We start from the raw sequence: 26,710 nt of genomic DNA, 5'->3' as shown, positions 1-26,710 counted from the left end.
GAAGAGAGGCGGCGCCCCGCAGCAGGGGGGCTCTCTGGCCTCGGCCGGCGGGCCCTGGCTGGGCAGCGGCCATGCGGCCGAGGCGGCTCCGGCCAGGCTCAGCCACACGGACAGCAGCTCTGACCTGTCCGACTGCCCCTCCGAGCCGCTCTCCGACGAGCAGCGACCTGCCCAGGCCGCCAGCAGCGACGCCGAGTCCGGCACCGGCTCCAGCGACCGGGAACAGCCGCCTGCCCCGGGCCGAGCGGGCACCCCGGTGCCTGGGTCCAGCCGGCTGGCCAGCGTGCCGGAGAGCCCGCCGGCCAGGGGCGGCGCAGCCAGTCCGCCTGGCCCCGCAGCCCGCCTCGCCCGCGCCCGGGGGAGAAGAGCCGAGCTGGAGACAGCCGCGGAGAACATCGGCTGGACAGCAAAGCGCCCGCTCCCTGCCCGCCGGCGGCGGGGAGGAGCTGCTGCGGGAGATCGAGGAGCTGCGCTCGGAAATGACTATCTCAAGGTAAACAGCTCGAGGGCGGGCCAGCGGGTGGGCTCCTCGGGCGCAGGGTGGGGGACCTGGGGCTGAACACGTGAGGGTGGTTGGATGGGAACATAAGAAGGGAGGTAGGGATCAGACCAAGGTCCATCTAGCCAGTATCTGACTACCGACAGTGGTCATGCCAGGTGCCCAGAGGAGTGAAGCTAACAGGCAATGATCAAGTGATCTCTCTCCTGCCATCCTCTCCATCCTCTGAAAACAGAGGCCAGGGACACCATTTCTACCCATGCTGGTAATAGCCATTTATGGACTTAAACACAATGATTATCCAGTTCCTTTTAAACAGTGAATAGTCCCAGCTTCACAACCTCATCAGGCAAGGAGTTCCACAAGTTAATTGTGCGCTGTGTGAAGAAGATCCTTTTATTTATTTTAAACCTGCTACCTATTAATTTCATTTGGTGACCCCTAGTTCTGTATTATGGAGTAAGTAAATAACTTTTCCTTATCCGCTTTCTCCACATCACTCATGATTTTATATACCGTTATCATGTTCTCACTTAGTCTCCTCTTTTCCAAGCTGAAGAGGTCTAGCCTCTTAATCTTTCCTCGTATGGGACCATCTCCAAACCCCTAATCATTTAGTTGCCTTCTGACCTTTTCTAGTGCTAGAATATCATTTTTGAGGTGAGGAGACCACATCTGTACACAGTATTCAAGATGTGGGCGTACCAGGGATTTATATAAGGGCAATAATATATTCTCAGTCTTGTTCTCTATCCCCTTTTTAATGATTCCGAACATCCTGTTTGCTTTTTTGACCGCCTCTGCGCACTGCATGGACATCTTCAGAGAACTATCCACGAGGACACCAAGATCTTTTTCCTGACTCGTTTTAGCTAAATTAGCTCCCATCATATTGTATGTGTAGTTGGGGTTATTTTTTCCAATGTGCTGGAGCTGGAGTGGTTGGCGAGGAGAGGGTATGTGCGTGCACCGGGGGTAGGTGGCAATTGCTGGGTTCTTTTCCTCTCCAGGTGAATGGGATGGGGGTTGTGCTCGTAGTGTAGCGGGATCATGGGGGATGCGTGGATGGGCGAAGGGCTGTGTTCATTGAGTATGGATGTGCCTCAGCTGCTGGGCACTTCACTGCCTGCTATTTAACAGTGCAGTAAAACTGGCACTTAGGGCTTTCCAGTGGCTGTAACGGTTGTGATCTTTGGTCTCCAGTACAAGGCATTGTAGTAGGCCGGATGAAACTTTTGGAAGAAGAGGTGGGGGTTGACGGCTCTGTTTTGATTCTTGAAAAAGATAGTCTTCCATAAAAGGTCTGCTGTACTGGGATATCTGCTGAAAGGAGTCTGGTACATTTCTCCAAGCCAGTGTGCTGCAATAGAAACAATCAGGGTTGGATTCTTTAATTAAAATGCTGTAATTGTGTCAGTCTAAATTCAGAAGCTGTTGTTCTGAAACCCTACTAAAGTGAGCATCTCTTGGGAGTAAATCACCCACCAAAATCAGTGTTCCAGTTTTAAATGTTACAGTATATTCACCAAAGCTGTGTAAAAGAAATATGAACACACAGTATAAGTACATGACCATTTGACCTTTTGACAGCAGTGTGAAGATCTCCCAGGAAGTAGTGCCATGGCAAAACTGAAAAGGGCAGATAAGGAACTAATGCATGTGATCCTGTTTCTCTATAAAAGCCTGATTTGTGAAGTCTCTGAATGCATATAAATCCAGTGCAGTGTGCACTGTAAGGCTATTATAGTTAGCCGGTGTGTGATATTTCAACAATCCCTAAATTTTCTTTCTATCCAAAACATTATGCCTTCTCTTTTGAATACACACAAAATATCTTCCACAGTTTAGCTTTTCTTAAACTTTTTTTCTCACTTGAATTGGAAACAATGACTTAGTGTTATACTGTCCATTGTTATATTACTTTATTATAGCAAACCCAAGTCATTGATTGTGAAGTACTAACAGGTTCTGGCTGAGATCAAGATCAACAACTAAAGGAACATTTGCACTATTATCCTAGTGTAAAAATACACTTTTCTGTATTAATTCTGCCCCCTCTCACTTATGTATTAATTCTGCCCCCTTTGATTGGGAATGCTACTGGCTGAACTGATTCGCTGGAACCTTTAACTGGACATGTACATATGTATGATCTTTTGGTATAGTAAAGAGATTACATTCATAAAGATCTATAAATAAAATAAACTGAGCTAACTGGGTAACCACATTTACTGTACACTGCTATTAGTGGATACAATCTTTGTTCTCTGGTTTTGCAAAAGCATCATCCTGCAGGCTTTACTCAAACAAAACTCCCATTGAAGCCAGTAGGATTTTTATCAGAGTAACACCAGTAATCACCAGAACAGGTGATTTGGGTAACCGTGAAGGAGAGAAGGATGATACAGTGGCAGAAAGAGGGACAGGGATTATGAAACTCTAGTGATTTGAGTAAGGACAAACCTACACTTAAAACACTGCATTGGTAGAAATGCACTGATGTAGTTGCGCTGCTGTAGTGCTTTAATGAAGACACTCTATGCCGACAGGAGAGCTCTCTCTTGTTGGCATAGTTAATCCACCTCGCCGAATGGTGGTAGCTATATCAATGGGAGAAGTCCTCCCGCCAACATAGCACTGTCTACATGGGGGGTTAGGTTGGTATAACGACATCGCTCAGAGGTATGGATTTTTTGCACTACTGAGTGACATAGTTATACTGATATAGGTCTGTAGTGTAGACCAGATCTAAGAGATAGGAAACAATTTTCATCATAGCAAAGAATTAACAACAAGATGCCTCAACATTCTGTAGGTTCAGTGTTGCGCATGATTTGGAAAGGGGAGAGAGCAGGGACATAGGAAAGCTTGCAGTTGATACATATTTGTTTAGGTTACTCAAGTCCAAAGAGGATTGGGAGGAATTCCAGAGGAATTTAACCAAGCTAGGGGGAATGGGTAACACAAAGACAGTGAAGTTCAATATTGAAAAGGATATTGGAGAGGAAAAATGAGATACCCATACCACTTACTGGGTTCTAAATTAACTATGTTAACTCAGGAAAGACATCTGAGCATCACTGTAGACAACTCAATGAAAACCTCTGACCTACATGCAGCTGAAAAAGCAAACAAAATGTTACATTGCTTAGGAATAACATGGAAAATATAATGGTGCACCTGCATCTGGAATACTGTGTGCAGTACTGCTCACCCATCTCAAAAAGAATATTGCAGAATTGGGGTTGAGGCAAGAGCAAAGAGACAAACGATTAGGGGAATGGAAAAACTTTCCTATGAAGAGAGGTGGAACAGTGTGGGATTCTTTATTTTAGAAAGGAGGTAAGGGGGCATGATCAAAGTATATAAATAATGAATAGTATAGAGAACAAATGTTGGATTTCTGGGCTCCTTGTCTCATAACACAAGAATTGGGGGTGGGGATATTCAATTAAATTGAAAGGTGGAAAATTCAGAACCAATAAAAGGAAATACTTTTTCATGTAACAAATAATTAACCTGGAATTCATTGCCACGGGATGTCTTTGAAGCCAAAATCCTAGCAATGAAAAAAAGGGAATTGGACAATTATATGGATAACAAGGATATTCAAAGTTAATACTAAGAAATTTTGGAAAATATATTAATCTTCATGCTTCAGAGTTTAAGACAATCTGTAACTATTAAGGATTAGGAGGAGATTGAATATGGGAGGGCAGATTATCACACAACTTCTTACTGTGAAGTTTTTTTGCACCTTTCTCTGAAGCATCTGATGCTGGTCATTGTCAGAGACAGGAGACTGGATGAGCTGGACCATCGATCTGATCCAGTGAGGCAATTCCTATGTTAAAAAAATCAGTTCAACATCATTTCAAACTACTTCCTCTGTGTTATAGTTCTAGTCTTGTGTCCTTCATTTTCAATTATCACTTGCAGCAGTTGGGGCCCTATAGCTGTGTACTCTGCTTGTCTTGAACATTGACTTTATTAATGTGTATTCATGATAACATTTTTCCATTCTAAAAATCAGAACCACAACATTGTACATGTGGTGAGCTAGGTGGTTTTTTAAATCATTTTTATCTATCTATCTATCTATCTATCTATCTATCTATCTTAAAATTCTACTTTTCTCTCTGATAAGGAGGCTAGCTTTTTTTTTTGCTTTAATTGAAGGTGATTTAAAGAATAATGGGTAAACTGTCAGTCATAGGTGGACAAATGATGAGATAAATCCCAAAAGATACATTATTTTGTTGAGCATGTTCATTTGCTGAATTCTCTTGTGTGTAGTCCAGAAAGCAAGGCCAGCCATCACTATCCACTCACCCGTTTCCCTCCTACCAGCTAGGACATGGCAGTTGGTGCAAATAATTTGAAGGAACGTTTTGGGTGCTAATTTGATGTGCAGTATATTTTCTTACAAAAAAGTTTCAGATCATGGTACTGTTTCAGTCAGCTTTATTATAGTGCTAAATATTAATAGAAATTTAAAAAGAATTGAATCAACAAACAGAATTATTTACTTCTATTTATATTTTTAAAATGCCGTCATTTTTTTTCCCTCCAGTATGCTATGCAGAAGCCTTTTCTGAATAAGGTGCTGGTCCTGCAAAGAGGAAAGCATGTGCTTAACTGGACACGCAGTGGGCCAGATCTTCAGTTTAGCTATGCCAGTTTACTCCAGCTGAGGATCTGGCCCCTGGAGTGCCCTCCTACAGCATGTAAAGTTAAATCTGTGTGTAAATCTTTGCAGGATGAAGATCTAGCTGCATAATCTCACTGCTGTAACCCCCATCTTTTACCTTTTTCCTCATCCTTTGAACTGTGTCTAAAAGTTCTTGAGATCGTCTTTATTGTATTCTTAAAGCTTGTCTACATGGCAGGCTTATGTGCTTAAGAAGTACGCGATTTCTAAAACGTGCTAACATGTTGCTCATTAATTGGTGCATGTAGATCCTGCTGTTGTGCACTAAAAGTTCCCTGAGTGCACATTAACATACTGCTGTTTCAAACAGCACTGCATTGAAGCACACTAGGGACCCTTTAGTGCGCACCAGTGGGGTTTACATGGACTAATTAATGCACAACGTATTAGTGCACTTTAGAAATCACCCACCTCACCCTCCAGGAGAGTACCTTACTTCTCCATGTAGACAAGCCCTAAGTTATCTATCACACTTCTGGGTATTATAAACCAGTAAATAATAATAATTAGAAAAATTGTGTAGAATGCCAGTTTTTAAAATGACCAATGCAAAAACACACAAAACCAGGAACTTTATATTTCATTATTTCTTCAGTGTGTTAGCCTTCACATAAGCACTTCAAGAAGTGCAAACTGTAAGATAAAAAAGAGGATTTTTGTTTTGTATTTTTAATAGTTTTCAAGCAAATCGATTCCTTTGAAATCAGACTAGTTTATTTTACCAAAAGGCCTTAGGACCTGGTTTAAAATCCATAGTATAGCAGGACATCACCATCCAGTTCTTATATTGTGATGGCATTTCATAATTGACTCATTTTCATGTGTTTTAGCAAGCCTCTTTGCCTAGGGAGTTTTATTTAATTTATACAGAAAGAATGGAACCTTCCAATAGTTTATAAAAGGTATCATGTTATTTTCTGAGGCAAAGTTGTCGCATCCACTGTGAAATATCGTGACTGCTGAGACAGTGAAACCACAAAGCATTCAGGCAGAAGGAGAATAAAAGCTAAGAGAACAAATTTTAATAAATGAATAAGCCCTAGAAGAAGCTGAGCTTTAAGTGTACCTAATGTTTTTAAATCAACCTTGTTTAGAATATTAAAGTGATACATATGTAAATTATTACTACTTTTCAGGTTTACTTTGCAGACTGCAGTCTGTGGAAAAGGATAAATGATATACTAGTCCTGGGGGGGAGAGAGAGAACTCACTAAGGCCTGATCTGGTGCTCACTGAAATCAGTGGTGCAAGATTGGACCTTAAAGGGTTTTCTCATGCTCCCTTTTGCATCAGTCAGAGTTTTTTACCACTGGGTTAGTGGCACCAGAATCAGGGCCCAAATTTTAGTAGTTCAAAATTCCCTTGCTTTCACTTCACATCAGATTAATTCAAATCAAATGAATTAAGGAAATGCTTATTTTAAGTAAAGAAATGTATTGTGAATAGTGATAATGTTAAATAATGGATTTTGCTATTCAGAAATAAAGGTGGACCCTTTTATATTTACGTATCTTGATAAGAGATGCTGCTTTACAAATCGTCCCATCTTAAGTACTTTGCATGTTTAATGAACAGTGTATGCAAAAAGGTCCTAAGCAAAACTTGAGCACTTACTACAATCATTAAAGTGCAACTAGTGCTTTCTCACGTATACACTTTTGGGTAGTTTTCACTGTTTATCAAGTAACATAACTTGAAAATGCCATGAATGTTGCTACACTGTAGGCTAGCACAAACTGTTCTCACAAACAGCATATCCCCTAAAATAGCACTTACATTCTTAGATGAATGTCTTGCTTTGTCTTTCTTACTGTTTCTTAGCAGTGACTTATGCTATATATCATTGGAAAAGGGGATATTCCGGGCTGGGAATATTAATTTTTGTTTAAAATTACAATATGTGTGCCATGGTTATGCTATGCTTCACAACTTTCAGCTTCTTTTACATTGTAGCCTTTCTCAAGACAATGCTTCTGGATCACGTTTTTGAAAACAACATACAAAGGTGTTTGGATCAATATACGTCACATGGACTATATGGTAGTTTCATTCAGTGACCTACTGTAACTTGATGTGTGTCGTAGGATCTTTATATGGCACGAATGGTCAGAACTGATGTAACTAATTTTTTCATTTAGCAAAGGTTACAGGGGTTAGTAAAGCAAAAGTTATTGTGGTCTTTCTTTGACATGCCCCTTTTCACACCTAATATCCATTAGTCATGTGGAAGAATAACTCTAGGCATCAAAATAATGTGAATCATTTCAGACACAGGGTCAGTCAGCTGTTAGAATGAAATGTCAGTTTGGTAAACAATGGCAGTAGATCTGTGTGCCTTGTTAGCCACAGCTGTGGCTCTGCTGAAAACATTTAATTGTCCAGGGGGCAGCAGAGTGGATTATTTGTATAATGTGATAGACAATAGTTTCCGTCTGTAGGCTTGAGTAGATTATAGTAACGTTGCACTAGCCAGATGACTACTCCAACTGTTCAAATGGTAGTAGCTAAGGAAATGTACTGAAACAGTAATAGCTCTGATTATTTGAATAAAATGCATAAGCTCACAAATACTTAATTCTGCTTTCTGTTTTCCACTCTGGAAAAGCAAAATTTACCTAAAACTGACCTAATACCTACAGGTATTAATCATGTTAGAATTGTCAGAATTCTAAAATTGTTTTGTGCAACCAACATACTGTATGATAATGTAATGCTACTTGCTCACAACTGATATCAAGAGATGAGAATCAGTTCAGGAATTTTAAGCTGGTTTGACAGTTTGATAGCTGAGTAATAATTTGAGGCATGCAGGGAACTTGCAGTTCATTGGTACATTTTGAAAAAGGCAAAAATACTATTGTTTGTTTAAATCAAAAACAATCTTCTTGGGGCATATTCATCTTTAATGTAACTCTGCTGAAGTCACTGGAGTTACACCACGGAGGAATTTGATCCTGATTGTAACATGGTAACCTACATAAAGTTTGCAGTGTTGTTGTAGCCCCTTTGGTCCCAGGCTCAGAGAGACAAGGTAGGTGGGGTAATATCTTTTACTGGAGCAGAATGGGTAATGTGTAGAGGTGGTCAATTGAAATAAATTGGGAACTGAGGGTTAGACTGTTATGCAAAAAGGGTTTGAAGTGTGCAGTTAAGGGTAGCAGGCAATGTGATGTGTTACAAATTGTTGTAATGAGCCATGATTCCAGTGTCCCTGTTAAGTTCATGGTTTTTAGGTATCAAACCGAGTTATGAATTTAAGTTCTCAGGCCTGCCTTTTGAAGGTGAACAGGTTTCCTCTGAGGACAAGTACTGAAAGAACAGATATAATGTGATCACTTTGTGAAAAAGTAATCGTCCAGGTGATAAGGTGTTTTTGCCTTTTATCATTTTCCTATGTGAGTTCATTCAAAAGCATAGTGATTACTTGTGTAGCTCAAAAGCATGTACCTTCCACCAACACAAGTTGGTCCAATAAAAGATTACCTCAACTACCTTGTCTCAATCTACATAATGACATTATGAGATAGTTAAAATATGAAAATGAGGATGACATAAAATTGCAACTCCTTAATCTTTTTAAAAAATTAACTTTTATCAGGGGCTACCTAGAACTTGTGCAGTCACTAGAACTTCGGCAGTTACTGCTATCTTTTTTCACTGATTTAATATATAACCTCCTAATTCCAGAGCAAATATTGTCATATATTATAAGCATAAATTGTGTTCTATTTTGTTGGATATTTAAAAAGTTGCTTGTATGTTTTTCAATGTGTGTAATTAGTAGGGCTGTTGATTTTAATGCGATTAACTAAAAAAGATAATCACGATTAAAAAAATAATTGTGATTAATCGCAGTTTTAATCAGACTGTGAAACAATAGAATACTAATTGAAATTTATTAAATATTTTTGGATGTTTTTCTACATTTTCAAATATACTGATTTCAGTTAGAACACAGAATACAAAGTGTATAGTGTTCACCTTATATTATTATATTAAATAAAAAATATTTGCACTGTAAAATGATAAACAAAAGAAATAATATTTTTCAATTCACCTCATACAAGTACTGTAGTACAATCTCTTTATCGTGAAAGTGCAATTTACAAATGTAGATTTTTTTTTGTTATATAACTGCACTCAAAACCAAAACAATGTAAAACTTTAGAGCCTGCAAGTCCACTCAAGTCTACCTCTTATTCAGCCAATCGCTAAGACAAACAAGTTTGTTTACATTTACGGGAGATAATGCTGCCTGCTTCTTATTTATAGTGTCACCTGAAAGTGAGAAAAGGTGTTTGCATGGTACTTTTGTAGCCAGCATTGCAAGGTACTTGTGTCAGATATGCTAAACCAGTGATCTCCAACTTTTTGAAGCACAAGATCACTTTTTGAATTTAAGTGCAACCCCGGATCTACCCCCCCCTTCCCCGAGGCCCCGCCCCACTCACTCCATCCCGCCACCCGTCGCTCACTCTCCCCCACCTTCACTCAGTTTCAGCAGGCTGGGGCAGGGGGGTTGGAGTGCGGGGTGGGGGTGTGTGGGCTCTGGGCTGAGGGCGAGGGGTTCGGAGTGTGAAAGGGGGCTCTGGGTTGAGCTTGGGGCAGGGGGTTGGGGTGCAGCAGGGGGTGAAAGGTGCAACCTCTGGGAAGGAATTTGGGTATATGAGGAGGCTCTGGGATGGGGCTGGGGGTTGGGGTGCAGGAGAGGGTGCGGGCCCTGGGAGGGAGTTTGGGTGCAGAAGGGATTTAGGGCTTGGGCAGGAGGTTGTGGCGCAGGCTTTCCCCAAGAGGTGCTTACTCTCGGCGGTGGCACAGCAGGGCTAAGGCAGGCTCCCTGCCTGTTCCGGCCCCACACCGCTTCCGGAAGCTGCTGGCACGTCCTTGCGGCCCTGGGAGAGAGGGGGTTACATGGCTCCGTGTACTGACCCTCCCTGCAGGCACCACCCCCACAGCTCCCATTGGCCGCAGTTCCCTGTTCCTGGCCAGTGGAGCTGCAGGGGTAGTGCCTACAGGCAGGAGCAGAGCACGGAGACCCCCTCCCTCACCATGCAGGGATATGCTGGCTGCTTCCTGAAGCGGTGCGGGGTCAGGGCAGGAAGGGAGTCTGCCTTTAGCCCTGCTGTACCACCAGATTGTTAGCAGACGGAGATTGCAATAGACTGGCAGGGGCTTCACAACTGTCTACTGGTTGGTGACCACTGTGCTAACATTTGTATGCCCCTTCATTCTTCGGCTACCATTCCAGAGGACATGCTTCCATGCTGATGACGCTTGTTAAAAAATAATGCATTAATTAAATTTGTGACTGAAGTCCTTGGCAGAGAATTGTATGTCTCCTGCTCTGTTTTACTCGCATTCTGCCATATATTTCATGTTATACCAATCTTGGATGATGACTCAGCACTTGTTATTTGTTTTAAGAACGTTTTCACAGCAGATTTGACAAAATGCAAAGAAGGTACAAATGTGAGATTTCTAAAGATAGCTACAGCACTTGACCCAAGGTTTAAGAATCTGAAGTGCCTTCCAAAATCTGAGAGGGACAAGGTGTGGAGCATGCTTTCTTTCAGAAGTCTTAAAAGTCCAATGCAGACACTACATAACCCGAGCTACCAAAAAAGAAAATCAACCTTCGGTTGGCAGCATCTGACTCAGATGATGAAAATGAACATGCATCGGTCCGCACTTCTTTGAATCAAGCAGTACCTGTTATCAAGGTGGACACGTTCTCTGGAATGGTGGTTGAAGCATGACAGGTGACCTTGCAAACAAGAAGCGGGCAGCATTATCTCCGGCAAATGTAAACAAACTGCCTTATGTTGACCTAACTGTGTTGTGTAGACCAGGCCATAGTTTCCTAGAAGGAAACCTCTGAGAGTGTGTCTATGTTGCAAAGAAAAACACATGGCACCAAGTCTCAGAGTCCAGGTCAATTGACTTAGACTTGTAAGGTTTGGGCTGTGGGCCAAAAATAGCAGGGTAGACTTTCCTGCTTAAGCTGAACTCTGTGCTCTGAGACTCTCGCCCCTCACCAAGTTTCAGAGTCTGGGCTCTAGCCGGAGAGAGAATGTCTGCATTGCTAGTTTTAGCTGTGCAGCTTGAGCCCCATGAGCCTGAGTTAATTGGCCTGGACTCTGAGACTATGCCATGGATTATTATTTTTTTTTTTTGCAGTGTAGACATACCCAAAGACTGCTAAGTATGGAAAACTTGCAGAGTTTTCACTGAGGCACTTTGGGCCTGGTAAACTATTATCCTCTAGGAACAGAATAATAAATGTGTGAATGATCAGATACTCACAAGTAGATAGTCAAAGTGTAAGAAAGAATAAATTAAGTTCTTGGCTTATAAAGTTGTGCCTGACTGGTTACACTGAGAAAAGTTCAATTACTGAATCTTTGGCTTCCTGAGTTTGTTGCTACTAAATTTTCTTTATTTGTTCAGGAACGAGAAGACTATATTGTCATACATTGTAAGCATAAATGACATTCCATTTGGCTGGATCTAAAAATAAGTTGTTTGTATGTTTTCTAGTTAAAAATCTTAGCTTTGTCTCCAATAATTCCATTTCTTTGTTTGTGTGACTAGACTGACATCTGGAAAGAAGAACTACTTAACTTTTCCCTAAGCAATATTCCTTCTCTTCCAGGACTTCAGTGGGAGCAGAATCAGGCTCTTGTCCTCGTGAGATGAGAGGAGACTCAAATAGCGTAGCATGTTTAGCCTAAATAAAAGAAGGCTGAGGGGCGATATGATTACTCTCTATAAATACACCAGAGGGATGAATACCAGGGAGGGAGAGAAGTTATTTAAGTTAACACTAATGTGGACACAAGAACAAATGGATATAAACTGGCCATCGACAAGCTTAGGTTTGAAATTAGATGAAGGTTTCTATCCATCAGAGGAGTGAAGTTCTGGAACAGCCTTCCAAGGGAAGCAGTGGGGGCAAAAAATCAAGACTGAGCTTGATAACTTTATGGAGAGGATGTTCTGATGAGACTGCCTACAATGGCACATAGCTGATCTGCAACTGCTAGCAGCAGATATCTCCAATGGCCAGTGATGAGATACTAGATGGGGAGGGCTCTGTGTTACTACAGAGAATTCTTGCCCACTTGTCTGGTTGTTGGGTCCTCCCCACATGCTCAGTGTGTAACTGACTGCTGTATTTGTGGTTGGGAAGGAATTTTCTCCCGGTACGATTGGCAGAGACCCTCATTTTTTTCCCCACCTTCTGCAGCATGGGGTATGGGTTACTTGCAGGTATAAACTAGTGTAAATGGTGGATACTCTGTAACTTGAAGTCTTTAAATCATGATTTGAGGACATCAGTAACTCAGTCAGAAGTTAGAGGTCTATTACAGGAGTGGTGGGTGAAGTTCTGTGGCCTGCAATGTGCAGGAGGTCAGGCTAGATCAGTGGTCACCAACTGGTAGGTTGTGGTCGACAGGTCAATCCTGGAGCTTCTGACAGTCGATCGTGATCTCCAGCTACTAAAAGTCTGGCAGTGCAGCAGGGCTAAGGCAGGCTCCCTGCCCACCCAGTCCCTGTGCTGCTCCTAGAAGCAGCCAGCACATCCCTGCGATCCCTGGGAGTGGGGGTCAGGGGCTCTCTGCACTTTGCTCCTGCCTGCAGGCACTGCTCGCATTAGCTGGGAGTGGGGAGCTGCAGCCAATGGGAGCTGCTGGGGCAGTGCCTGCAGTGAGGGGCAGCACGCGGAGCCACATGCCCCCTCCCCGTCAGGGGCTACAGGGACGTGCTGGCCACTTCCAGGAGTGGCGTGGGGCCAGAACAGGCAGGGAGCCTGCCTTAGCTCTGTTGCAGTGCCACCTGAGAGCCGTCCGAGGTAAGCACTGCTCAGTGGGAGCCTGCACCCATCCCACACCCCAATCCCCTGCCCCAGCCCTGAGCCACCTCCAGAAGCCAGCACCCCAAATCCCCTCCTGCACCCCTGTGCACCCTCCTGCATCCCAATACTCCCCCAGCCTGGCGCCCTCCCTGCACCCAAATTCCCTCCCAGAGCCCTCACCCCTTTCTGCATCACAATCCCGAGCCCCAGCCCAATGAAAATGAGTGAGGGTAGGAGGGAGTGAGCGGCGGAGGGAGGGGGGATGGAATGAGCAGGGTGAGGCCTTGGGGAAGGGGCAGGGACTTGGAGAAGGGGTAGGGTAGGTCCTGGGTTGCACTTAAATTCAAAAAGTGATCTTGTGTGTAAAAAGGTTGGAGACCACTAGCCTAGATGATTGTGATACTCCCTTCAGACCGTAAAGTCTATGGCCTGGTCTACACTACGCGTTTAAACTGAATTTAACAGCGTTAAAACAATTTAACCCTGCACCCGTCCACACAACGGGGCCCTTTATATTGATATAAAGGGCTCTTTAAACCGATTTCTGTACTCCTCCCCAATGAGAGGAGTAGCACTGAAATCGGTATTGCCATGTCGGATTAGGGTTAGTGTGGCCGCAAATCGACAGTATTGGCCTCTGTGGTAAGCGTCTGTCCCAAATCTGGACTTTAGCGTACAAAATCTGGGTGCTTACTGTGAACCTCCCCCAAGCTTATACCCAGCTTGGATCTGATATCGCTGCCACCAACCAGGATTTTTAGGGTTCCTGGTCACCCCGAGTCCCCCCACCTTCCCTGGGACCCCCCCAAGACGCAAAAGGTTGAGTCTACCGCAAGATGATCCCCCCTCCCCCTCTCCTTCCATTTTCGCCTGAGGGATGGCAACTCTTTACAGACAACAAGAAACTGGCTCCCGTCCTCCGCAGAGACAACCTAGCACCGAACAAGCTGCTCTCTCTCTCCCTAACTTCCCCACCCTCCAGCCTAACAATGAACAGGACTCCGGCACAAATCCTCCCCGTTCTCACTAGGAAAGAAACTTCCACAAGTTAAAAAGAAAAACTTTATATAAAAAGAAAGAAATAGAAAACAATAAACTGCATTAAGAGATGATACAGCTCTTCTATAAAAATATAGAATAAACAGTCTGATAAAAGATAGCCAATTAAACCATCCAGCAATCAACACCCATGTAAAACAATCAAAGCACATCAAGCCGATTTTTTGTTCTTACTCACACTTTATAGTAGAATATTGAAAGAATGAGATTAGAAAAGTCGTTTACTCACAGCCGGGAAAACAAAAAGACCCGATTTCCAGTTCCTCCAGACTTAAAAAATCCAGGTCTCTGATTGTCTCTGTCAGGTGTTGGTTCCCCTTGTTTCACCTTGCAGGTAAAAGAAAATTAACCCTACCTATCTACTTATGACACGCCCCCAAACACAGACAGTGTAAAATCACAGGAGTGATTCACCAGAACTTAAACTAACAGAGAACAAACATGCACCTTACTACAACATGTAAACTAAAGACTTCTACATCTTAAGAAAGTTTTAACCAGTATTCGGGAAACTCTCGCGGAGAGTGCATAGTACTTTGTTAGAAGCTCCTGAAATGTGTTGAATTCAAAATCAAAACTTGGAAGCTAGATGCCAACCAGAATTCTGTGTTCCCTTGGCTAGAAGCCACTAGCGCAGCATGGTCAGTTTGTACTGGAACCGCGTCCCCACAACGTATGGCGTAGCTTCAGGGCGTACAATGCAAGCATTCCTTTCACTGAGACCAGTGGTTTCTCTCCATATTTTTCGAGAAACACGACAGATGGAAGTTGTGATCCGTCGTCCGCATAGAACTCTCCAATACCAGTCAGAGCATCGGTGGTTACTAGGAATGTTTCAAAGTCTGGGCCTTAGCACAGGTCATACGTGAGCGTCGGCCTAAGTGGGTAAAGCTTCCTGACATCACAGTCCATTTAACTCAGTGGCTGGGCTCTTGGTCAGGTCGGTCTGGTGCAGCGATTGCTGTAGTGTGGTACAAATGGCCTGTATACCGGCCAAACCTAAGAAGATTGGACCTGTTTCTTACTTTGGGACAGGCCATTTTGGATAGCTCCTCAACTTGCTGTAGGGGTTTAAGGTTCTCGACCCACCGTGTTCCAGGTAAGTCACCTGTTTTGGCCTATTACACTTTGGGCCTTAACAGTTAGTCTGCTGTATACGGCTCAAAGACCTTTCAGTGTCAGTGTCGGGCAGATCTGAAATAGCCACATCATCGAGTAGGCAACGCTATTGCTCCAGCCTGCTAGTAGACATCTACCAGCTCTGAAGTGCGGTGCATCGGCAGCCCAAAAGATACAGTTAAATCATACACCCCGATGGGTAACGAAAGCAGACTTTCCTTGCAGGTTCATCTAGCGGTATTTGCAGTACCCGTGTTAAAGTCTATTGTAAGAGAAACTGGGCATGTCCCAACTTTTCAATAGCTCAATCCGTACGTGCATGGATATTGTCTGGACGAGCATCCGCTTAGCTTATGGTAGTCCACCAGCGATCCCCATCTGGTTTGGTACAACCCATGAGATGCCCATGAACTGGTAGAATGAGCGATATTCCATCGAGCATGTCTGGATCTCCCGTCTATAGAGCTGTGCGTGAGGGGACACCCGGTAGGGTGTCTAACTGGGGAGCATACTGTGCAATGAGGGATGGCCCGTTCAGTCCGCGGAGTGGCGAGAACATGTGCGAACTGGTGCAACACCCTGATTTGTGCCGCTGAAGAGGCCAGGGTGGTGAGACGTCTACCCCGCCCCTTCCCGTCAAGTAGAACGCACAGAGCCACTCAGCGCCTGCTCCCTGGACAACTGACAAACCTTAAGTCTCTGGAATAAAGGCTGAGAGAATAACATGGTACACACTGGTTTAGTGAGGAATTGGAAATGCATGAGGTAGTAACAGCTCAGGCGTCTTGGACCGTTGAAGGCCCCATCCCATGATGCTCCTCTTATGGCTGTTGCGCCTTCAAGACCATAACTGCTCTTCTTGAAGAACGTTCTCGGTATGTTAATACCAGGCTTTGCTCTCCGAGTACTTTAGTTTCTCTAGCAAGGCTAAGAATGTCGAGGGTGTTTGTAGGTTGCTTACAAAGTCCAGAAGTTTAGTCCTGAGAGGGTGTAAACCCTCCATGGCCCACCAACTGTATGGCCCTTAACCTCGTGGCCATACACAATCAAATGCGGAAAACCCTAAACGAATGTGGCACAGCCTGTAACAAAGGCAACTGCTGCCCAGGTCCAAGCAAGCGATCTGACGTATTATAGATCATGGCCCCAAAGTTCCATTAAACCTTCTCACCAGGCCATTGGTGAGGGGTACGGTGGCAACCAAATATTCCCCATATATTCCAAGTCTTCATGTCCTGCCAGAATTAATCCGAATCGGTAAGGATATCGGAGGGCCAACCACCCTGCGAAAATCTGTTAGGGCCTGCACACGCTTTAGGCGTTGCCAAGCAATGCTTCTGCCATCGGTAGCAAAGCCAGAAAGTCAGTACGACTGCTTCCCGGTGTCTTCTGGAAAGACCAGAATTCCACACAACTGGTGCTAAATGGACCTCAATTATGGGATGCGGAGGGCCTGACGCAGATCTTGAGGCTTCCCACTTGCACACACTCACAAGACTGACATACTGGCAACTTCCTTGCATCCCCCTCCCAGTAGAAGGACTTCCCAACCTTCTTGTTCTGTTCACCCCGCATGACCACTGGATGAGTCGGAGTAAGCTCAAGAGCTCCTCTGTTTAGTTGACACCACACGTTATGCGCGCCATTCTCGCGTCCACCAAAGATTTCCTTGTATAAAAGCTGTCTAACACGGAGGTCAAAGACTGAGAGGCGTGGTCTCCGTGCCGGTGCCAGCGTTCTCTGAAGGCTGTCATCTGCTCTGCGCAGTCTAATGTCTGAAGCGGGACTCAGTCTTCCTCAGACGGACTGGGTGGTCCTCTGGAAGTATCTAGATGATGGGTTGTTTCTGTAGCTGGGTACGCTGTCGGGTGCACTGGTGTATGTCAGCTCTGGCGAGCCTCGTAGGGTCGTGCTTCTGCCAGTTCAGCTCATTGGTCCTTCTGCGTTGTGAAAGGTTGTGCCACTTGCTTGTTGCTGTCTGTTCTGTCCGTTTCCGGGCTTGGGACGGAGCGTGCTGGTCACGTTCGAATGGGATCGGCCATACCTAGTCATGGTCTCTGGTAACACAGACAGGTTCTGTGGACGGCTCAGAATAGGAATGGGTCCGAAGCTTGCCTGGCTTGGCTGTGTAACCATTCCACCTCTGGAATGCTCTTGGTTGCCAAGTCTTACCCCCAGTAGCATGGGAATTGAGACTGCAAAGTACACATTCCTACGCTTGTACTGGACAGGCAGTTCACTTAGGCAATCCACAGCTTGTGACATGAAGGGTAAATGACTTTGGCCTTGGGTGAGAGTTGGATTGACGAAGGATTGGTGATAGCTAACATTGCCCCCGTGTCCTCACGCGGTAACTCTGCCACCTCAAGATTCTCCCGCCTCCAAGTGGAGAGATAACTGGCCGCGAAGTTTGTTGCTGGGTGCAGATGATGCCACCGGCGGGGATCGGCCAGATGGCTGGCAGTTCTTGATTGTCCCGTTATACTAGCATCTCGAACAGTCATTAGATATCTGGCCGGTAAGAAGTATGCGAACGGAGTGGAAGGATAGGGGTCTGGGTTCTTGAGTTAGGGTTGGTTGGCCCGTTAGTAGGTTCATGTCGGTTCGCTCGTTTAGGGTAGGTTGTTTGCCCGCAGTTCACCCTAAGCTATTCTTGCTTCTTGCCACCCTCCAGCCATGGTCGCCAATCTCCCCGCCTCGAGTGAGTTGGTTCCATAGGATTACAGTTATTCGCAGGAACCCATCCAGAACCCATCTTCATGATGTGGCCTTGTCAAAGGTTGACCTGGTGTCCTGATACCAGGCGCACAATACTCAACGTAGGAACTGCGGAAATGACCCTCGTTTCCACCTTTGGTCTGAACCAGCGCGGCGTGATCGGTATCCCATACGCTCGCCGGACCGAACAGTTTATAATTCATTTGGCCCTTGCATTGAGCCGCCATGTCCAGGGTCCGATGACATGAGCCTAGCCAGCCTGGTCTTCAGGATGTTTCCAAACGCCTCCTGCGACACTGTTTTTGCATTGGGATCTCAATTCAGAATTCCAGTGGGCGGGGGAGACTGCAGGAACTATGGGATAGCTACGGGATAGCTACCCACAGTGCAACGCTCCGGAAATCGACACTAGCCTCAGTACATGGATGCACACCACCTAATTAATGTACTTAGTGTGGCCGCGTGCACTCGACTTTATACAACCTGTTTTACAAAACCAGTTTATGTAAAATTGGAATAATCCTGTAGTGTAGACATACCCTGTGAGTCTGTGAGTCTTTCAGACATACAGAGAAGTAAAGATCATCATGCTCTCCACCTTGTCTTGCAATTGAAATGGCCACTTTGGGATATTGGAGTGGAGTGTATATATATCAGGACCCTGTTTAAGTACAGGTCCATCCTCTCAGTAATACATTCTTTTATAAACTATATCAGATCAGTTCTCCTTTACTAGATGAACAAATAAACAGTTCTTTTATGTATTTATTTACTTTGATGTTTACTAGGTGCCCATTCCAAGTTCTCTATGCAATTTTACAAAATTAAAATATACTGTCATAACACATGTAAGAAGCAATATCCTAATAATGTTTTTTCACCCACAAAAATAATGAATAGACCTTATTAAAGGCATGGGTTAAATCCATCTGTCATTTCCAACTCTCTCTCAACCAGACTGAATCTTTTTCTTACACTTCTAAGTTTGGGAGCTATTAACTTTCTGCTTCTCCTGTGCTTATTCTTTAACTTCGATGATGACAGACATGTTTTCCGCTAGTGTGGCTTGATTAGTACTTTTAAAAACCTGGGCCATTGTAGTTTCAACTGTAATGTCCACTTCTCTGAGTCTTTTTTCCATGTCTGTTGTGAGGATTGCAAATTGTCACGCTTACTGTTCACATCATCTAAGAGGCTTGAAATAGAATTCTTTCAAGTCAAATAACCAAACCTTTGGGCCAGTCTCTCTGGTACTGTATTTATGCTTTGGGAGTTCCCCCTGTGAGGTCTGTCAGGCTGACGTGTGCAGTGTAAAAAGGAGGAATCTTTCTCGTTCTTGGCTGTGGGTGGTTATTTAGATGTGTTTCAACACCTGGTTTTCACTGTGCATTGACTCTGATGTATGCTATTTTATAGTATATTATGATCAGATTTAAAAAAAGGGAGCCCATGATCTGGCACTCAATGCTTACATGTCTGCTCTCTTTAGCAACAGACCCCTGCCCTTTAACACTGCCTGAAACACCTTTAGTGCTGGGCACCTTTAGAGAAGAATAAACTGTTATTGAACATTTTCTTCATTTAAAATGGACAAACATGCATCTCTTCTTCATAGGCATACCTGCCTTTTTGCCACTGAGTTTGTTTCCTTCATTAGGAGCAAGGTCAGACCTTTATTTTGGACAACAAAAGGGTAACCCTTTTCTCCATAAATTGTGTTGAGGTTCCCTGTCTCTCACATAGAATCTCCACATGCTATTGTGCAAAATCACATTCTGAAACCACATCTGATGTTTGGATTTGACTTGATATTTCAGAGTAATAGAACTTTGACTTTGCACCAGCAGTTCCACTTTTTAGTATTTAAAACAGATTTCCTGATTTTGTCACATGAGGATGTTCAATTTATTCCTTTTTGCTTGGCTGGAGATTTGTGCATTGATACAAGCTCCAGAAAACATGAATGGAACATTTCTAAGGCTGCTCAAGTAGCAGTGTCAGGGATAACAATATGTGCAGAATATAGCTATTTTCCCACAACATACTATGAAACCAACAAGTTCCTTGGGGTACATATTGGCAAAGGCTATTTTTTATTTTATCTATTTGCTTATTTAGTGCTGAATATTATATGAAGTACACCGTGAGGGTGAAGACTACTTATCTTATTCCCTTATGTGGTCAGAAATGTTTGAGTCAGAAAGGAATTTTCCTCCAGGGCAGATTGGCAGAGGTCCTGGAGGTTTTTCGCCTTCCTCTGCAGTGTGGGGCACGGGTCACTTTCTGGAGGATTCTCTGCACCTTGCAGTCTTTAAAGCATGATTTGAGGACTTCAGTGGCTCAGACATAAGTTAGGGGGTTGTTGTGTCAGTGGGTGGGTGAGATTCTTCAGCCTGCGTTGTGCAGACTAGATGATCATATTGGTCCCTTCTGACCTTAAAGTCAATTACTCTATGACTTTATCACAAAAAAAAAAATTGAAATCTGAACTCAAATGCCTTGTTGTACAACTCAGAAGCTCATCTACGTACTGAAAACAGCTCCTTTGCCATTGAAAAGATTAAGAGGGTGGGTTCTAGTGCATTAAAAGGGTGATTTCTAGTTCATCCCCAAAGTTATATTTGAAAGAAATGAAATCTTATGAATATATAAGAGTCCAGAGGCAGGCAAGTATAACAAATGATGACAGGCTTGCAAACTTAAGAGCTATGAGCAGAAATGTTACGTGAATTTAACATGTGTAGTCTACAGTAAAAACAAAGGGCAGAGATGAATCTCTACAGAAATATAATTCATACCAGCTTGAGCAATTTTGCTGGAACTCATTAGGATGGAATGATTGAAGGAGGGGACTGAGTCAATTGTCCAACTAATAGTGGCCCCAGGATGAGACCTGGGTGACCACTGATAGGAGGTTCTAGGTCTGAGTCTAGAGACCAGTTGGTTGAGAATTTGAGACATGGAAGAAGTCAAGAGTGGACTATTTGGAGGGTTTTAAGAAGCAGCAAAGTGGGCTCAATTTTTCTTAGCTTCACTGCTCATTAAGGTCAAATTCATCTGTCCATGTTTGTGAGCAGGCATAGTTTGATTTGGGGTTGACATATGTTATACTGTAGGTGTATTGGGGACTTTGATTTGACTGGGATAGTTGTTTCAACAGTTTGGGATTGTTAGTGGGATGAGAAGAGATTAACTTTCCAATTTGGATTGCAATTAGTAGTTTTTCATATGTGCATAATCCTTATAGCCATAATTACTTCAACCCCTTTATTGGATTATTTGCTTCTGGATTGCGGCCAGATTACCCAGATGCAAGTACTGGATTGGATGAGAAGGAAGTGTAATAGGTGCTAGAACTGTTATCTGTAGGCACTATTTGGGGTACATGCCTGAAGGATGGATCTTTGCTTTTGGCATGTGGAGTAAGGGCAAGGAGTTATAAACACTGCACCATGAATTCTGCAGTGAGGGATGCCATCCACTGCTGTGATACTGTGCTTTGGAATCTTTCGTTTTAAATCAAATAATGTTTCTAACCCTTGTGGTTGTGAAGATAATTTAAAAAATGTGAACTGACTCTGCACCTAACTAGCATAGTCTTTCTGAGTCAGCGGAGAGCCTTAAACAATAGATCTGACATGTATGAATGTCCCATTCATCTTAATGTGTTGTTAACTCTGAAATCTAAAGATGCCAATTTCAAAGTCAACACTTAAGTACATTAGCAAATAACACATTACCCAGCTGTAATCCTCATGTTCCAAAGACACAACTGTCCCCTAAGCTGCTGCCGAAATCTCCAGCTTCCCTCCCCCTTAAAAAAATGTAAAGTGCTGCTATGCATTATTTATACAGAAATGTGCAGCATAGTGAAAATGTGGGGACGACAAAAAAAACCTGAAAACCAAAACAAAATTTATTAAAATAAACAAGGCAGGGCTACTTTATTACATTTTTTATTTCATATTTCATTCATTAAAAAAGCTTATTTTTAAACAAATATTCTTGCCAGTTTCATTTATGTTCAGTCTTCTACACCAGAATGCTATAGAAACCAGGGAACTTGCTACAATACTTTAGATTCAGTTTACCATGGAGTACGCAGGGCCTGGATTATACGATATATAGTGTTTTAAAAGAATTCTGTTCAATTTGGTATGTGTAGGGTTTAGTTCATTGTTATAGTATGTTTTTTGTGGTTAAATTAATTGACTTGCAACTTAATGGTATGTCTTCACTGCAGAGTTAACTCACATTTTTTACACTCGAGTTACTGCTCCTGAGTTAGCCTAGCTTGAATGAGAGAACCACACTGAAATAACACTTGAATTGCTGTGTCCACACTGGCGCTGCACCCACTTGTGTTTTTCCCTAGGACTTCTGAGGGCATATCCTGTGATTCTTAATGCTGCAGTATGTTGAGTCATGCTATGAGTTCTTTCACAATGTATTGTGTGAGAACTTGTCTGTCCTTTCTGAGCACCCAGGGAGGATTGTGGGAAGGCATTGGAGGACTGGAGGTAGTCAAGCCTGCATCCACACTGCAACATCATTATGCTAGCAGCTGATGAGTTGTGCGCACTCAAGCTTTAGCCTATATCCCTTGGTGGGCTAGCTAGTTGAAGCTGAAAAATCTCTTGGTAAGGGTTTTTGTGTGTGAAAGAGAGTTGAGTTAGCGGCAACACTCAATTCATAACTCAAGTTAACTTTGCAGTGAAATACGCCCGTGTTGTTAATAAAGTTAATCAAAGTTGGATGCATCTTCTTTTGGCCAGGATGTTGTAAAGAGAACAAGCATCCAATACTCATTTGTTAGCAAAGATAAGATGGGAGATAACGAGTTTAAGGTGGAACAAGATAAATTTAGGTTAAATATTGGAAGAAATAAAACTACATATACAGTTGGGCCAACGGCCAACATAACATAAGAACGGCCATACTGGGTCAGACCAAAGGTCCATCCAGCCCAGTATCTGTCTACCGACAGTGGCCAATGCCAGGTGTCCCAGAGGGAGTGAGTAATCATCAAGTGATTCAGCCCCTGTCACCCATTCCCAACTTCTGGCAAACAGAGTCTAGGGATGCCATTGATGGACCCATCCTCCATGAATTTATCTAGTTCTTTTTTGAACTCTGTTATTGTCCTGGCCTTCCCAACATCCTCTGGCAAGGAGTTCCACAGGTTGACTGTGCCGCTGGTGTAAGAGAACTTGGGGAGGATTAAGCTCAGTGTTCTGCACATTGGGCCTGCTGAAATTAGGGTTGTGCAGTTTAATCCTTGAAGGGGCCACTGAGATCTGGGGTAAAAAAAAACACAACAAAAACTGAGATTTGTCTGCTTGCAAGCAGGTGGTTGGACTAGTGATTTCCTGAGGTCCTTCCAACCACTGATATACTATGCCTATTTATTTGGTTTAAAACGCTGCTGCCTCATTAAATTTCATTTGGTGGCCCGTTCTTATATATGGATAACAAGTAAATAATTTTCCGTATCACTTTTCTCCGCACCACTCATGATTTTCTATTGTTCTATCATATACCCCCCCTTAGTCCACTCTTTCCAAGCTTGAAAAGTCCTAGCCCTTTAATCTGCTTATATGGAGAGAATTTTTTGGAGACCATGAGGAGACCACACTGTTAGTGTCAAGATGTGGGTGACATGGATTTATATTACAGGGCAATAACGATATTCGTCTGTTCTATTCTCTATTCCTTTTTAATGATCCTAACATCGCTGTTTGCTTGTTTGAATGCCACTTGCACACATGACTGACTGGACGGCTTCAGAGCATATCCACAATGACTCCAAATCTTTTTTCCTGATAGTGTGTAGTCTTAATTAGCCCCCATCATATTGTAATGTATATTGGGGTTATTTTTCACTGTGCTATACTTTACATTTTACCACATTAATTTCATTGCCATTTTGTTGCACAATCACTTAGTTTTGTGAAATCTTGTAGAAGCCTTCTTCCGTCTCTTTGGTCTTTAAACTATCTTGAGCCCAGGTTTAATACTCCAATCGCCAAAACTTTGCCACTTCACATGTTTACCCTTCCTCGAGATAATTTGAATACTTGAATGGATTGGTCCTAGTGACTGACCCTTGTGAAACACAGTTACCCTCCATTCTGAAAATTTATCATTTATTCCTACCTTGTGTTCCTGTCTTTTAACCAGATTCTCAATCCTGAAAGGATGTCTTCTTACCGCGGGCAATTTAATTTTACATAAGAGCTTGGTGAGGGACCATTGTCAAAGGCTGTTCTGGAAATCTAAGTAAACGTGTCCCTGGAACCCCCTGCCACAGGTTTGGTTGACCCTTCAAAACTCTAGATAGTAGTAAAAGACGTTGAAATTTCCCTTTACAGAAACGCATGTTGATTTTTTCCCAATCAATACTGTTCTATCTATGTTACTGGAAATTTTATTATTTACTATTGTTTTTCAACTAATTTGCCCAGTATGACATTAGATTTATCGCGGTCTTGTAATTGCCGGGGATTACCTAGAGTCCCCTTTTTCAATATTGGCTTTACATTAGCTGTCTTCCAGTCATGGGTTACAGAAGCTGATTAAAGGAATGTTAGAACACATAAGTATAATCGTTTCTGCAACTTTCACATTATGAGTTTCTTCAGATTCTTTTGGGTGAATGCATCTGGGCCCGGTGAGTTTTGTTACTGTTAATAGAAGTGTGGGTAAGAAGGCAGAAAGAATGGAAGTGCTAATAAATAAATACATAGCATGAGTGGCGTCAACGAAACTTGGGTGGGATAATACATATAATTGGAAGGTTTGGATGTGGAATGGGTAAAACACGCTTGCTCAGGAAAAAGACTGAGAAAAAAAGGAGGAACTGTTGCCTTAATATATAAAAAATGTACACACTTGGACTGAGGTGGAGATGGACATAGAAACAGGAAGTGTTGGAGTTTCTGGGTTAGGCTAAATGGGGTAAAAAACAAGGGTCATGTATGCAGGAGTCTAACTACAGGCACCTAACCAGGTGGAAGAGGCTGATGAGGCTGTTTTTTAAAGCACTACAAAAGTCATCAAGCTCTAAGATTTGGTGTGAATGAAGGACTTCAAACTATTCAGATATAGGTTGGAAAAATGTAAAGACACAATGGGGCACGGACCATCCAAGATATTCTTGACTGCATTGGAGGACAACTTTTTAATTTCAGAAGGTTGAAAGCTACTACAGGGGAGCTGTTCTCACGACTTGATTTTAACAAATAGGGAGGAACTCACTGAGAATTTGAAAGTAGAAGGCAGCTTGGGTGAAAGTGATCATGAAATCATAGAGTTCACAATTCTAAGGAAAGGTAGAAGGGAGTACACAAAATAGAGACAATGGATTTCAGGAAGGCAGATTTTGGTAAGCTCAGAGAGCTGATAGGTAAGATCGCATGGGAATCAAAACTGAGGGGAAAAACAACTGAGGGGAATTGGCAGTTTTTCAAAGGGACACTATTAAGGGCAAGCTATTCCACTGGGTAGGAAAGATGGAAAATGTGGCAAAAGACTAGCTTGGCTTAACCATGAGATCTTGCATGATCTAAAAAATAAAAAGGACATATAAAAATGGAAACTAGGACAGATTACAAAGGATGAATATAGGCAAACAACACAGGAATGCAGGGGCAAGGTTAGAAAGGCAAAGGCACAAACTAGCTACAGGAATAAAGGGAAACAAGAAGAGTTTTTATTAATACATTAGAAGCAAGAGCAAGACCAAGGACAGGGTAGGCCCACTGCTCAGTGAGGAGGGAGAAACAGTAACAGGAAACTTGGAAATGGTAGAGATACTTAATGCCTTCTTTGTTTTGGTCTTCACTGAGAAGTCTGAAGGAGTGCCTAACATAGTGAATGCTAATGGGAAAGGGATAGGTTTAGAAGATAAAATAAAAAAGAAGTTAAAAATCACTTAGAAAAGTTAGATGCCTGCAAGTCACCAGGGCTTGATGAAATGCATCTTAGAATAATCAAGGAGCTAATAGAGGAGGTATCTGAGCCTCTAGCTATTATCGTTGGAAAACTAGGAGAGATTCCAGAAGACTGGAAAAGGGCAAATATAGTGCCCATCTATAAAACAGGAAATAAAAACAACCCAGGAAACCACAGACCATGTAGTTTAACTTCTGTGCCAGGGAAGATAATGGAGCAAGTAATTAATGAAATCATCTGCAAACACTTGGAAGGTGGTAAGGTGATAGGGAATAGCCAGCATGGATTTGTAAAGAACAAATCATGTCAAACAAATCTGATAGCTTTCTTTGATAGGATAACGAATCTTGTGGATAAGGGAGAAGCACTGGATGTGGTATACCTAGAATTTAGTAAGACATTTGATACAGTCTCACATGATATTCTTATCAATAAACTAGGCAAACATGTCTTAGATGGGGCTACTGTAAGGTAGGTGCATAACTGGCTGGATAATCGTACTCAGAGAGTAGTTATTAATGGTTCCCAATCCTGCTGGAAAGGTATAACAAGTGGGGTTCTGCAGGTGGTCTGTTTTGGGACCAGCTCTGTTCAATATCTTCATCAACAACTTAGATATTGGCATAGAAAGTACGCTTTTTAAGTTTGCAGATGATACCCAACTGGGAGGGATTGCAACTGCTTTGGAGGATAGGGTCATAATTCAAAATGATCTGGACAAATTGGAGAAATGGTCTGAGGTAAACAGGATGAAGTTTAACAAAGACAAATGCAAAGTGCTCCACTTAGGAAGGAA

The 26,710-nt window shown here is 42.9% G+C and overlaps 1 protein-coding gene across 4 annotated transcripts in view; it reads left to right on the top strand.

Moving 5' to 3' along the window:
- The first annotated feature begins 445 nt into the window (after positions 1 to 445).
- MTCL1 (microtubule crosslinking factor 1) overlaps positions 446 to 26,710 on the top strand; it is a 189,639-nt gene continuing 163,374 nt past the window's right edge. For all 4 annotated transcript variants that reach the window (XM_032777094.2, XM_032777091.2, XM_032777095.2 and 1 more), the window contains exon 1: positions 446 to 493. The gene's annotated coding sequence lies outside the window, so the exon portion shown is untranslated. The remainder of the gene's footprint in view (positions 494 to 26,710) is intronic.

This window comes from Chelonoidis abingdonii, chromosome 2 (genome assembly GCF_003597395.2).
Source record: "Chelonoidis abingdonii isolate Lonesome George chromosome 2, CheloAbing_2.0, whole genome shotgun sequence".
Lineage (NCBI taxonomy): Eukaryota > Metazoa > Chordata > Testudines > Testudinidae > Chelonoidis > Chelonoidis abingdonii.
This window is presented reverse-complemented; position numbering and strand designations above follow the sequence as displayed.